This window comes from Oncorhynchus mykiss, chromosome 4 (assembly GCF_057628025.1).
Source record: "Oncorhynchus mykiss isolate SJ-2025 chromosome 4, ASM5762802v1, whole genome shotgun sequence".
Lineage (NCBI taxonomy): Eukaryota > Metazoa > Chordata > Actinopteri > Salmoniformes > Salmonidae > Oncorhynchus > Oncorhynchus mykiss.
In genome coordinates, this window is record NC_143025.1 from 79,208,389 (window position 1) to 79,221,944 (window position 13,556).

Below are 13,556 nucleotides of genomic sequence, written 5' to 3' on the forward strand. Positions count from 1 at the left end.
ACTTTCTTTGTCAAAAAGCAAGTCTAGATCTACCATTCATATTTTAAAAATATGACTATAAAAACGTAAGCCTTTGCAACATTAACCAATTAGAAACAGTTCTGTAGCATTGAAGGTTTCTGCAGTAAGCTATAGGCCCAATACATTATCACCGCATACTGGCTTTGCTTGAATTACTCTGAAGATGTTGTTCTTCTCGACCATTTTGAAATTATATTTGAAAAAAAAATGTTATATGATCACAATGGTAATAGATAATATGTTGTATTACTTGTGAGGCCCAGCTGAGTGAACATAATACTTTTTTTTACTGGACTGATGGCCTGCATGTGATGGTCAGTCTGAGGGAGGGGGCAGAGATGAGACTGCCTCTCAACTCACCGTCCCTCCTCTCTCACTCCCTCCGCTGAGAAACGAGAACACAACTGATGGCGAAAGTCGCACTGCATTATTTCTATATTTCTATATAGCCGCTAATATAACAACGCAAGTTGTTCCCACTTTGCTATACTCATTCATTGCAGCTGCAGTCCTGGAATAGGCGCATTTTATGGATTATAAAAGTGTTGACAGCGCTGAATAACAATTTAAACATGAATTTACTCCTAAAAACAGCGCTCTTTGCTGTATTCGTTGAGTCTCTCTATAGTCATAGTTTTAAAAGTTTTGAATTCTCACAGTATCAACTTTGCTGTGCGTTCGAGGTTTATTTTTACTGTCTTTGTCTCGAGGAAACTCCAGACACTGTGATCTGATCTATCGGATTGGCCAGCGGGAGAACTTAAGATGCACTTGATTTGCTCTCTAGGCCTGCCGGGTAGGCAGTTAGGAGTTCCAACTTCAGACACATGAAATTGTTCAAAATGGGAACACTTTGCCAGGGCTGATGAATCAAGTCCACCTACAATCAACTTCGCGAAAGAATACAAACATAAGAACGCAAGGCTTAGGTTATGCCATGGAAGGAGGGTACCCAGCAGTTAAAGGTGCACTATGCATAAATTGCTATGCCATTTCCTGGTTGCAAAAATTCAAATAGTTTTCCTAATTTCAGTTTATGTGACATAACAAACAGTCATTGTGGAGAGAATCCCTGTGAAATATATTTTCCATAACCAGAAATATTGTATTTTCAGCTGTTTGAAGCTGGTGTGCAAAACTGAAAGTAAAAGACGCAAAATGAAATGTAAGCACAGGAACCATACAAATAGCCACCTATAACAGATCTACCGCTTCTTAGACTTGCTTTCAATGAGAAGGACATACTGTATCTATAACCCACATTTCTATGTGAATTTGGTCGGGTCGCCCAAAAAGTTACATATTGTAGCTTTAAAGCTTACATTTCTCTGAGTAGGTAGGTCTAACTTTTGAAAGTACCATGCTCAGATTCCTAATGACATTTCAGATTTAATTATTTGCAAACATCGACATTTTCATTGCAAACAAGGACACACTGATTTGGCATTGGAGAAATATGATAAGATGAACCCATAGGCCCATCTCCCTGTCCATTCTGAGCCTGTAATTTCGGTAATTTGTGTGGTATTAAAAAAATATTCTGCTAATATGTAAAATGACGTAGAATTGCATAAAATGTTTATAAAAGGCCATATTTTTCTTAGACCTGCAAATACAATGATAGATTCATGCATGCAATGATTTTATTATAAAAGGGATCTCTCCACCCCTACTCTTGTCTACGATGGTCTGCGAACCCACAACCTTCTGGCCCACAACCCTGTGTGCTATCAAAATTCCTGCATTGCCACTTACAGATCCAAGAGCAGTTTCTAAAACTGCATATCTAAGGCTCTGTTCTGACCAAGAAGTAAGGGTAAACGTTACCCCTGTTCACTGCTACCCACTCTGTTTGAATTATTATTTGGGGTATAAGGGCAGGAGGGTCACTTGTTTTCTTTCAAGCGTTCTGGGAGGGTTTAGGTGAAATATATTTTGCTGAAGGGAGGGACATTTTGATTTTCTCCATGTAACCCTTATTATAAATAACGTTCACTCCCTAACTTTCCTGTCAGTAGGTTAATTTAGTTAGCTCCCTCACGGGACTAACCGCACTATTCATAGTCGGTTGGTCTATTTTTCCATTCAGTACCTCCTTGGTTTTATATGTACCGTGTGACTCCATGCTCTCTGAGGGGTCTAAGGGCCACTCTTGGCCTGGATGCTCTGTCTCAAGAGTGGCCTAAAGTGTTGTTGTACGCTTTTCCCCCGTTGCCTCTGATTTCAGGTTCTTCATCGGATAAAGCATCGACACCACAGGGTCCTATCAGAAGCGCTGAGATGGCCAGGCAGACCTTGGTTCTTGGAGCTCTTCAACTGGTGTGGGGGTCACTCTGGCCTCTTCCAACCAGGCCATACCTCCTGCCTGATTTGGCACCCCAACCCCGCTTCCCTTCAGCTGTGGGTATGGCCAATGACAAGTCTATCTCTCAGGAGCTAGTTGTGGCTATTCATGAGACTCTTAGAATAGCGAGAGCCCCATCCACTCAGTTGCTTTATGCTCTCAGATGGAGACTATTCTCCTCTTGGTGTGACGCTAGACAGCTAGACCCAGATACCTGTCCTGTCCCTCGTCCTTTGTTTTCTCCAGTCCCATCTGGACATTAGCAAGACAGGCCTCTATTTAAACTTCTCATGACATGGTGGATGGCCACAAGCTGAGCAGTCATCCTCTTGTGTCGCAGTTTCTGAAGGGTGTCCGGAGGCTACACCCAGCCCGCGTTCTGCATGGCCCTGGTCCCAAGGGCCCTGGCTAGGCCTCCATATGAGTCGATAGCTCAGTCTGACTTGAAATCTCTCTCCCTAAAAACTGCTTTTCTCCTTGGTCTCTTTGCGTGTAAGCGAGCTACATGCCCTCTCTGTAAGTGTGGACTGTTTAAGGTGGAAGGCTGAGGACATGGGCGTGTCCATGCTGCAGAGCCTGACCTTTCTACCTAAAGTGCTTTCCTCTCAGCACATTAACCAGTTGGTGGAGATAGTGCAAGCAGAGGACAGAATGCCCCAATCTGGCGAGGACGAAAACTTGCTTTCCCTGTGCCTGGTCAGGGTGCTACGGGCATACATGTCCAAGATGCAATCTCTGAAACGCACCCAACAACTGTTTGTGTTTTACGATGGAAAGAAGCTTGGCCTGCCGGTCTCTAAAAAGCGTCTCTCCCATTGGATGTTCGATACCATCTCCCAGGCTTACATGGGTCAGGGTCAACTAGCCCCAGGAGGTGTGGCCACATCTTGGAGCGGCCCTGAAAGGTGCTACTTCATCTGCCAAACGGTCCTCGCCATGGACATTTACTACGTATCACTCTCGCTCTTCTGAGCTCCGCCATCTTGCTCGCTGCTGAGGTGTTGGAGATGGGGAATCCTCTGTTCCTCGCGACCTTGTTGACACAATCATCTAAGGTAAGGACTATAACACTTAACAGTGATGGTCTGAGTGAGGTCGAAATAGATTTATGTACATACCTATGGATCTATGAGACCGGAGGCCTCGACTGTGGCTGTCATTTTTTCCCGCTCGGGAACCTGTTTCCAGCATTCCAGGCAAAGAGGATGAGGTAAATCCCGCTTCTAGGTCATAGGGCATTACGTTTTTGATATGGTCTCGATGATTGGCTGATGCAAGGCATCATTTACTGTGAGGACTGTAACACTTACTTGTCACGGACATCCTTCGGTTTCATAGATCCATAGTTAGGTACATAACTTATGTTCTCTGCTAAGTCGGTCTCAAGTAGCTACTAAACTGATTGATGGGAAATCTGTCAAGCAAGACCACTGGTCCGCAAGATGACTTTTGGCACCAAAAACAAAGGCAGGATAGAGACTTATGCAGCGGAGCCTGCAGAGGCACGCAGAGGCCAAATTGAGCTCCGTACTGCATCGTTGTGCTCCTCTCAAATTCTGTAACAATGCAGATGGCTCCGTGTAGCACCGCAGTGACATGATTGGTTGACAGTAGGTGAGGGCGGGAGGTCCTGTATAAACACGAAATCACTTCCTTGAAAACGTCTTGCTCCACACAGCGCAAAAAGTATGAATGCCCTGACTTCTCCAGAGGTCGTATCACTGTAAATGCTGCAGTGCCAATGCAGACATTGCATTGACCATGCAGCGCCTTTTCAGTGACAGAGGGACCATCAATGTGTGGGCTAAACTGAAGCCTTTTATCATCTGATTCTCATCCCGCTCTTCTCACCAGATCCCCTCTTAGACATCCCTGTTTTCCTCAGCCCCATTGTGTATTTGATGGAAGCACATTTTAGTTTGTATAATCATTGAATCCCTTTCAAAACTATTTGCAACATTTGGGTGCTGATCCTCCGTATTGCAGTGCATAAATCATTGTATTCAGTGAAAAAGAGGCACAGATAAATAAATAAAAAGTTGTCTATCTTTTGCAATAATTAAAATAGACACGTTACAATGTCCACTTTTGCATTGGTTCCTTGTAGCTGAAATCTATACAGCTTGTAGCTGAAATAGTCAAGAAATACATATAACAGAACACATTAATTGGAGGTTATAAACACCTGGTTTAGGCCCAAATGATATAGCGTGACTCTACTGATGAAAATATAAAACACTTTGAAAACAGGAATTAGAACTAAACTTTGAGCATCAGAGTAAAACCATAACTCAACTGACAACTAGCTGTGTGTCTGTCTGGGGGGCGGGGGGGAAATGATAAATCATATTGTCAGATCATATAATGATTGCATTTAAACACACATTGGAACACAATGTAATGAGGAAAGTATTACAGGTACACATTGTGACGTTTTGACAGGACACTCAGGAAACCTCATGTTCCTCCTGTCAGAAGACTCACATATTAAAATGAACAAGACTTGGCCAAATGAACGCTTACAGTAGGTTGAGAACTACAGACTGTTTAAGGCAGTGCTTGACTTGGACTGGAATAAGTGTCAGTACTCATTTTGGATGCCTGTACTGTTTAAATGTAGGTGCAGGAGCTCCACAATACTTTTGAGCTAATATTCTATAAGAGGATCAGGAGCTCAAGCAGTAGAACATTTGAGGTGCTGGTACCCAGCTCCGGTGAGCTCCTGCCCAAGTCAAGCACTGGTTTAAGGCAAGAAAACTATAATGACAACCAGGGATATAATGAATGAAATGTGAAGACTTCTTTAAAATGAAGATCAATCAAATCTACGGCCAACAACCAAGTGACAAATACAAGGTTATATAATTATGTTAGTCTTCGTATGGCTACCCAGTTATTCCATTTATTATAGAAAATATAGATGTATCTTTCACCAACATCCACATCACAACTGCATTGAGAACGACACCCCAGACCACCAAGGGTTCTTTTTCTATCAGATAAAACCATTATATAGAACCTGATGAGGTTCTAAAATCCTGCCCATTCAACCGGAGTAAACATTTAATCTCAAAACATACATATTTAAAATGAATCAAATCAGATGTATCAGTCTTTACACATAACTTCACTGTCAGTTCATATAGTAGAGTGAAAATAATTTATTGTTGAATAATAAACCAGATATGTATACAAACGGTAGATACTGTGTGTGTGTACACACAAATTTGTTGGTACACCTCCACAAAAAACAACGAATGCACAATCTCCTCTGTAATAACTTGAAACTGACAAAAGTAATTGGCATCCACCATTGTTTATTCCATATTTAATAGAAATCAGACTTTACTTTTCATTTTCTATTCAACATAATATTGTAAGTAATAACACAAATGAAAATGGCATGGACAAAAATGATGGGACCCATAACCTTATATTTTGTTGCACAACCTTTAGAGGCAATCACTGCAATCAAACATTTTCTGTATCTCTCAATGGGACTTCTGCACCTGTTAACAGGTAGTTTGGCCCACTCTTCCTGAGCAAACTTCTCCAGCTGTCTCAGGTTTGATGGGTGCCTTCTCCAAACTGCAAGTTTCAGCTCTTTCCATAGATGTTCGATAGGATTCAGATCAGGACTCATAGAAGGCCACTTCAGAAGAGTCCAATGTTTTGTTCTTCTCCATTCTTGGGTGCTATTAGCTGTGTTTTGGGTCATTATCCTGTTGGAGGACCCATAACCTGCGACTAAAACAGAGCTTTCTGACACTGGGCAGCACATTTTGCTCCAGAATACCTCCAGATTTCACTGTGCCCTGCACAGATTCAAGGCACCCTGTGCCAGGCGCAGTGATGCAGCCCCAGAACTGAGTCATGTTTCACTGTAGGCATGGTGTTCTTTTCTTTGAAAGCTTTTCTATGAAAAGAGCTGATTGATGTGACTTGCCAAAAAGCTTGTTTTGACTCATCTGTCCAAAGGACATTCTCCCAGAAGGATTGTGGCTTGTCAATATGCATTTTAGCAAATTCTATTCTGGCTTTATGTTTTTCTTTCAGAAGTGGAGTCCTCTTGGATCTTCTTCCATGGAGCCCATTTTCGTTCAAAAAGTGACAGCTGGTGCGATCAGAAACTGACATACCTTCACCTTGGAGTTCAGCTTGCATCTTTTTGGCAGTTATCCTTGGTTCTTTTTCTACCATTTGCACTATTCTTCTGTTCAATCTGGGATTGATGTTCCTCTTGTCCCGCTCCCAGGGAGGTTGGCTATAGTTCCACGGACCTTAAACTTCTTAATAATATTTGCAACTGTTGTCACAGGAACATCAAGCTGCTTGGAGATGGTCTTGTAGACTTTACCTTTACCATGCTTGTCTATTATTTTCTTTCTGATCTCCTCAGACAAATCTCTCCTTTGCTTTACTCTGGTCCATGTTCAGTGGGGTGTACACCATGATACCAAACAGCACAGTGACTACTTTACTCTGGTCCATGTTCAGTGGGGGGTACACAATGATACCAAACAGCACAGTGACTACTTTACTCTGGTCCATGTTCAGTGGGGGGTACACAATGATACCAAACAGCACAGTGACTACTTTACTCTGGTCCATGTTCAGTGTGGTGCACACAATGATACCAAACAGCACAGTGACTACTTTACTCTGGTCCATGTTCAGTGTGGTGACCACAATGACACCAAACAGCCCAGTGACTACTTTACTCTGGTCCATGTTCAGTGTGGTGACCACAATGACACCAAACAGCCCAGTGACTACTTTACTCTGGTCCATGTTCAGTGTGGTGACCACAATGATACCAAACAGCACAGTGACTACTTTACTCTGGTCCATGTTCAGCGTGGTGACCACAATGATACCAAACAGCACAGTGACTACTTTACTCTGGTCCATGTTCAGTGTGGTGCACACAATGATACCAAACAGCACAGTGACTACTTTACTCTGGTCCATGTTCAGTGGGGTGTACACAATGATACCAAACAGCTCAGTGACTACTTTACTCTGGTCCATGTTCAGTGGGGTGTACACAATGATACCAAACAGCACAGTGACTTCTTTACTCTGGTCCATGTTCAGTGTGGTGTACACAATGATACCAAACAGCCCAGTGACTACTTTACTCTGGTCCATGTTCAGTGGGGTGTACACAATGATACCAAACAGCACAGTGACTACTTTACTCTGGTCCATGTTCAGTGGGGGGTACACAATGATACCAAACAGCACAGTGACTACTTTACTCTGGTCCATGTTCAGTGTGGTGTACACAATGATACCAAACAGCACAGTGACTACTTTACTCTGGTCCATGTTCAGTGTGGTGTACACAATGATACCAAACAGCACAGTGACTACTTTACTCTGGTCCATGTTCAGTGTGGTGACCACAATGATACCAAACAGCACAGTGACTACTTTACTCTGGTCCATGTTCAGCGTGGTGACCACAATGATACCAAACAGCACAGTGACTACTTTACTCTGGTCCATGTTCAGTGTGGTGCACACAATGATACCAAACAGCACAGTGACTACTTTACTCTGGTCCATGTTCAGTGGGGTGTACACAATGATACCAAACAGCTCAGTGACTACTTTACTCTGGTCCATGTTCAGTGGGGTGTACACAATGATACCAAACAGCACAGTGACTTCTTTACTCTGGTCCATGTTCAGTGTGGTGTACACAATGATACCAAACAGCCCAGTGACTACTTTACTCTGGTCCATGTTCAGTGGGGTGTACACAATGATACCAAACAGCACAGTGACTACTTTACTCTGGTCCATGTTCAGTGGGGGGTACACAATGATACCAAACAGCACAGTGACTACTTTACTCTGGTCCATGTTCAGTGTGGTGTACACAATGATACCAAACAGCACAGTGACTACTTTACTCTGGTCCATGTTCAGTGTGGTGTACACAATGATACCAAACAGCACAGTGACTACTTTACTCTGGTCCATGTTCAGTGTGGTGTACACAATGATACCAAACAGCACAGTGACTACTTTACTCTGGTCCATGTTCAGTGTGGTGTACACCATGATAACAAACAGCTCAGTGACTACTTTACTCTGGTCCATGTTCAGTGTGGTGACCACAATGATACCAAACAGCACAGTGACTACTTTACTCTGGTCCATGTTCAGTGTGGTGACCACAATGATACCAAACAGCACAGTGACTACTTTACTCTGGTCCATGTTCAGTGGGGGGTACACAATGATACCAAACAGCACAGTGACTACTTTTCTCTGGTCCATGTTCAGTGTGGTGCACACAATGATACCAAACAGTTCAGTGACTACTTTACTCTGGTCCATGTTCAGTGTGGTGCACACAATGATACCAAACAGCACAGTGACTAATTTACTCTGGTCCATGTTCAGTGTGGTGACCACAATGATACCAAACAGCACAGTGACTACTTTACTCTGGTCCATGTTCAGTGTGGTGCACACAATGATACCAAACAGCACAGTGACTACTTTACTCTGGTCCATGTTCAGTGTGGTGACCACAATGATACCAAACAGCACAGTGACTACTTTACTCTGGTCCATGTTCAATGTGGTGCACACAATGATACCAAACAGCACAGTGACTACTTTACTCTGGTCCATGTTCAGTGTGGTGCACACAATGATACCAAACAGCACAGTGACTACTTTACTCTGGTCCATGTTCAGTGTGGTGACCACAATGACACCAAACAGCCCAGTGACTACTTTACTCTGGTCCATGTTCAGTGTGGTGACCACAATGACACCAAACAGCCCAGTGACTACTTTACTCTGGTCCATGTTCAGTGTGGTGACCACAATGATACCAAACAGCACAGTGACTACTTTACTCTGGTCCATGTTCAGCGTGGTGACCACAATGATACCAAACAGCACAGTGACTACTTTACTCTGGTCCATGTTCAGTGTGGTGCACACAATGATACCAAACAGCACAGTGACTACTTTACTCTGGTCCATGTTCAGTGGGGTGTACACAATGATACCAAACAGCTCAGTGACTACTTTACTCTGGTCCATGTTCAGTGGGGTGTACACAATGATACCAAACAGCACAGTGACTTCTTTACTCTGGTCCATGTTCAGTGTGGTGTACACAATGATACCAAACAGCCCAGTGACTACTTTACTCTGGTCCATGTTCAGTGGGGTGTACACAATGATACCAAACAGCACAGTGACTACTTTACTCTGGTCCATGTTCAGTGGGGGGTACACAATGATACCAAACAGCACAGTGACTACTTTACTCTGGTCCATGTTCAGTGTGGTGTACACAATGATACCAAACAGCACAGTGACTACTTTACTCTGGTCCATGTTCAGTGTGGTGTACACAATGATACCAAACAGCACAGTGACTACTTTACTCTGGTCCATGTTCAGTGTGGTGACCACAATGATACCAAACAGCACAGTGACTACTTTACTCTGGTCCATGTTCAGCGTGGTGACCACAATGATACCAAACAGCACAGTGACTACTTTACTCTGGTCCATGTTCAGTGTGGTGCACACAATGATACCAAACAGCACAGTGACTACTTTACTCTGGTCCATGTTCAGTGGGGTGTACACAATGATACCAAACAGCTCAGTGACTACTTTACTCTGGTCCATGTTCAGTGGGGTGTACACAATGATACCAAACAGCACAGTGACTTCTTTACTCTGGTCCATGTTCAGTGTGGTGTACACAATGATACCAAACAGCCCAGTGACTACTTTACTCTGGTCCATGTTCAGTGGGGGGTACACAATGATACCAAACAGCACAGTGACTACTTTACTCTGGTCCATGTTCAGTGTGGTGTACACAATGATACCAAACAGCACAGTGACTACTTTACTCTGGTCCATGTTCAGTGTGGTGTACACAATGATACCAAACAGCACAGTGACTACTTTACTCTGGTCCATGTTCAGTGTGGTGTACACAATGATACCAAACAGCACAGTGACTACTTTACTCTGGTCCATGTTCAGTGTGGTGTACACCATGATAACAAACAGCTCAGTGACTACTTTACTCTGGTCCATGTTCAGTGTGGTGACCACAATGATACCAAACAGCACAGTGACTACTTTACTCTGGTCCATGTTCAGTGTGGTGACCACAATGATACCAAACAGCACAGTGACTACTTTACTCTGGTCCATGTTCAGTGGGGGGTACACAATGATACCAAACAGCACAGTGACTACTTTTCTCTGGTCCATGTTCAGTGTGGTGCACACAATGATACCAAACAGTTCAGTGACTACTTTACTCTGGTCCATGTTCAGTGTGGTGCACACAATGATACCAAACAGCACAGTGACTAATTTACTCTGGTCCATGTTCAGTGTGGTGACCACAATGATACCAAACAGCACAGTGACTACTTTACTCTGGTCCATGTTCAGTGTGGTGCACACAATGATACCAAACAGCACAGTGACTACTTTACTCTGGTCCATGTTCAGTGTGGTGACCACAATGATACCAAACAGCACAGTGACTACTTTACTCTGGTCCATGTTCAATGTGGTGCACACAATGATACCAAACAGCACAGTGACTACTTTACTCTGGTCCATGTTCAGTGTGGTGCACAGTGACTACTTTACTCTGGTCCATGTTCAGTGGGGTGTACACAATGATACCAAACAGCACAGTGACTACTTTACTCTGGTCCATGTTCAGTGTGGTGACCACAATGATACCAAACAGCACAGTGACTACTTTACTCTGGTCCATGTTCAGTGGGGGGTACACAATGATACCAAACAGCACAGTGACTACTTTTCTCTGGTCCATGTTCAGTGTGGTGCACACAATGATACCAAACAGTTCAGTGACTACTTTACTCTGGTCCATGTTCAGTGTGGTGCACACAATGATACCAAACAGCACAGTGACTACTTTACTCTGGTCCATGTTCAGTGTGGTGACCACAATGATACCAAACAGCACAGTGACTACTTTACTCTGGTCCATGTTCAGTGTGGTGCACACAATGATACCAAACAGCACAGTGACTACTTTACTCTGGTCCATGTTCAGTGTGGTGACCACAATGATACCAAACAGCACAGTGACTACTTTACTCTGGTCCATGTTCAATGTGGTGCACACAATGATACCAAACAGCACAGTGACTACTTTACTCTGGTCCATGTTCAGTGTGGTGCACAGTGACTACTTTACTCTGGTCCATGTTCAGTGGGGTGTACACAATGATACCAAACAGCACAGTGACTACTTTACTCTGGTCCATGTTCAATGTGGTGCACACAATGATACCAAACAGCACAGTGACTACTTTACTCTGGTCCATGTTCAGTGTGGTGCACACAATGATACCAAACAGCACAGTGACTACTTTACTCTGGTCCATGTTCAGTGTGGTGTACACAATGATACCAAACAGCTCAGTGACTACTTTACTCTGGTCCATGTTCAGTGGGGGGTACACAATGATACCAAACAGCACAGTGACTACTTTACTCTGGTCCATGTTCAGTGTGGTAATGATACCAAACAGCACAGTGACTACTTTACTCTGGTCCATGTTCAGTGTGGTGCACACAATGATACCAAACAGCACAGTGACTACTTTACTCTGGTCCATGTTCAGTGGGGTGTACACAATGATACCAAACAGCTCAGTGACTACTTTACTCTGGTCCATGTTCAGTGTGGTGACCACAATGATACCAAACAGCACAGTGACTACTTTACTCTGGTCCATGTTCAGTGTGGTGACCACAATGATACCAAACAGCACAGTGACTACTTTACTCTGGTACATGTTCAGTGTGGTGCACACAATGATACCAAACAGTTCAGTGACTACTTTACTCTGGTCCATGTTCAGTGTGGTGCACACAATGATACCAAACAGCACAGTGACTACTTTACTCTGGTCCATGTTCAGTGTGGTGACCACAATGATACCAAACAGCACAGTGACTACTTTACTCTGGTCCATGTTCAGTGTGGTGCACACAATGATACCAAACAGCACAGTGACTACTTTACTCTGGTCCATGTTCAGTGTGGTGACCACAATGATACCAAACAGCACAGTGACTACTTTACTCTGGTCCATGTTCAATGTGGTGCACACAATGATACCAAACAGCACAGTGACTACTTTACTCTGGTCCATGTTCAGTGTGGTGCACACAATGATACCAAACAGCACAGTGACTACTTTACTCTGGTCCATGTTCAATGTGGTGCACACAATGATACCAAACAGCACAGTGACTACTTTACTCTGGTCCATGTTCAGTGGGGGGTACACACAATGATACCAAACAGCACAGTGACTACTTTACTCTGGTCCATGTTCAGTGTGGTGCACACAATGATACCAAACAGCACAGTGACTACTTTACTCTGGTCCATGTTCAATGTGGTGCACACAATGATACCAAACAGCACAGTGACTACTTTACTCTGGTCCATGTTCAGTGTGGTGCACACAATGATACCAAACAGCACAGTGACTACTTTACTCTGGTCCATGTTCAGTGTGGGGTACACAATGATACCAAACAGCACAGTGACTACTTTACTCTGGTCCATGTTCAGTGTGGGGTACACAATGATACCAAACAGCACAGTGACTACTTTACTCTGGTCCATGTTCAGTGTGGTGCACACAATGATACCAAACAGCACAGTGACTACTTTACTCTGGTCCATGTTCAGTGTGGTGACCACAATGATACCAAACAGCACAGTGACTACTTTACTCTGGTCCATGTTCAGTGTGTGGTACACAATGATACCAAACAGCACAGTGACTACTTTACTCTGGTCCATGTTCAGTGGGGGGTACACACAATGATACCAAACAGCACTGTGACTACTTTACTCTGGTCCATGTTCAGTGTGCTGCACACAATGATACCAAACAGCACAGTGACTACTTTACTCTGGTCCATGTTCAGTGTGGTGACCACAATGACACCAAACAGCACAGTGACTACTTTACTCTGGTCCATGTTCAGTGGGGGGTGCACACAATGATACCAAACAGCACAGTGACTACTTTACTCTGGTCCATGTTCAGTGTGGTGACCACAATGATACCAAACAGCACAGTGACTACTTTACTCTGGTCCATGTTCAGTGTGGGGTACACAA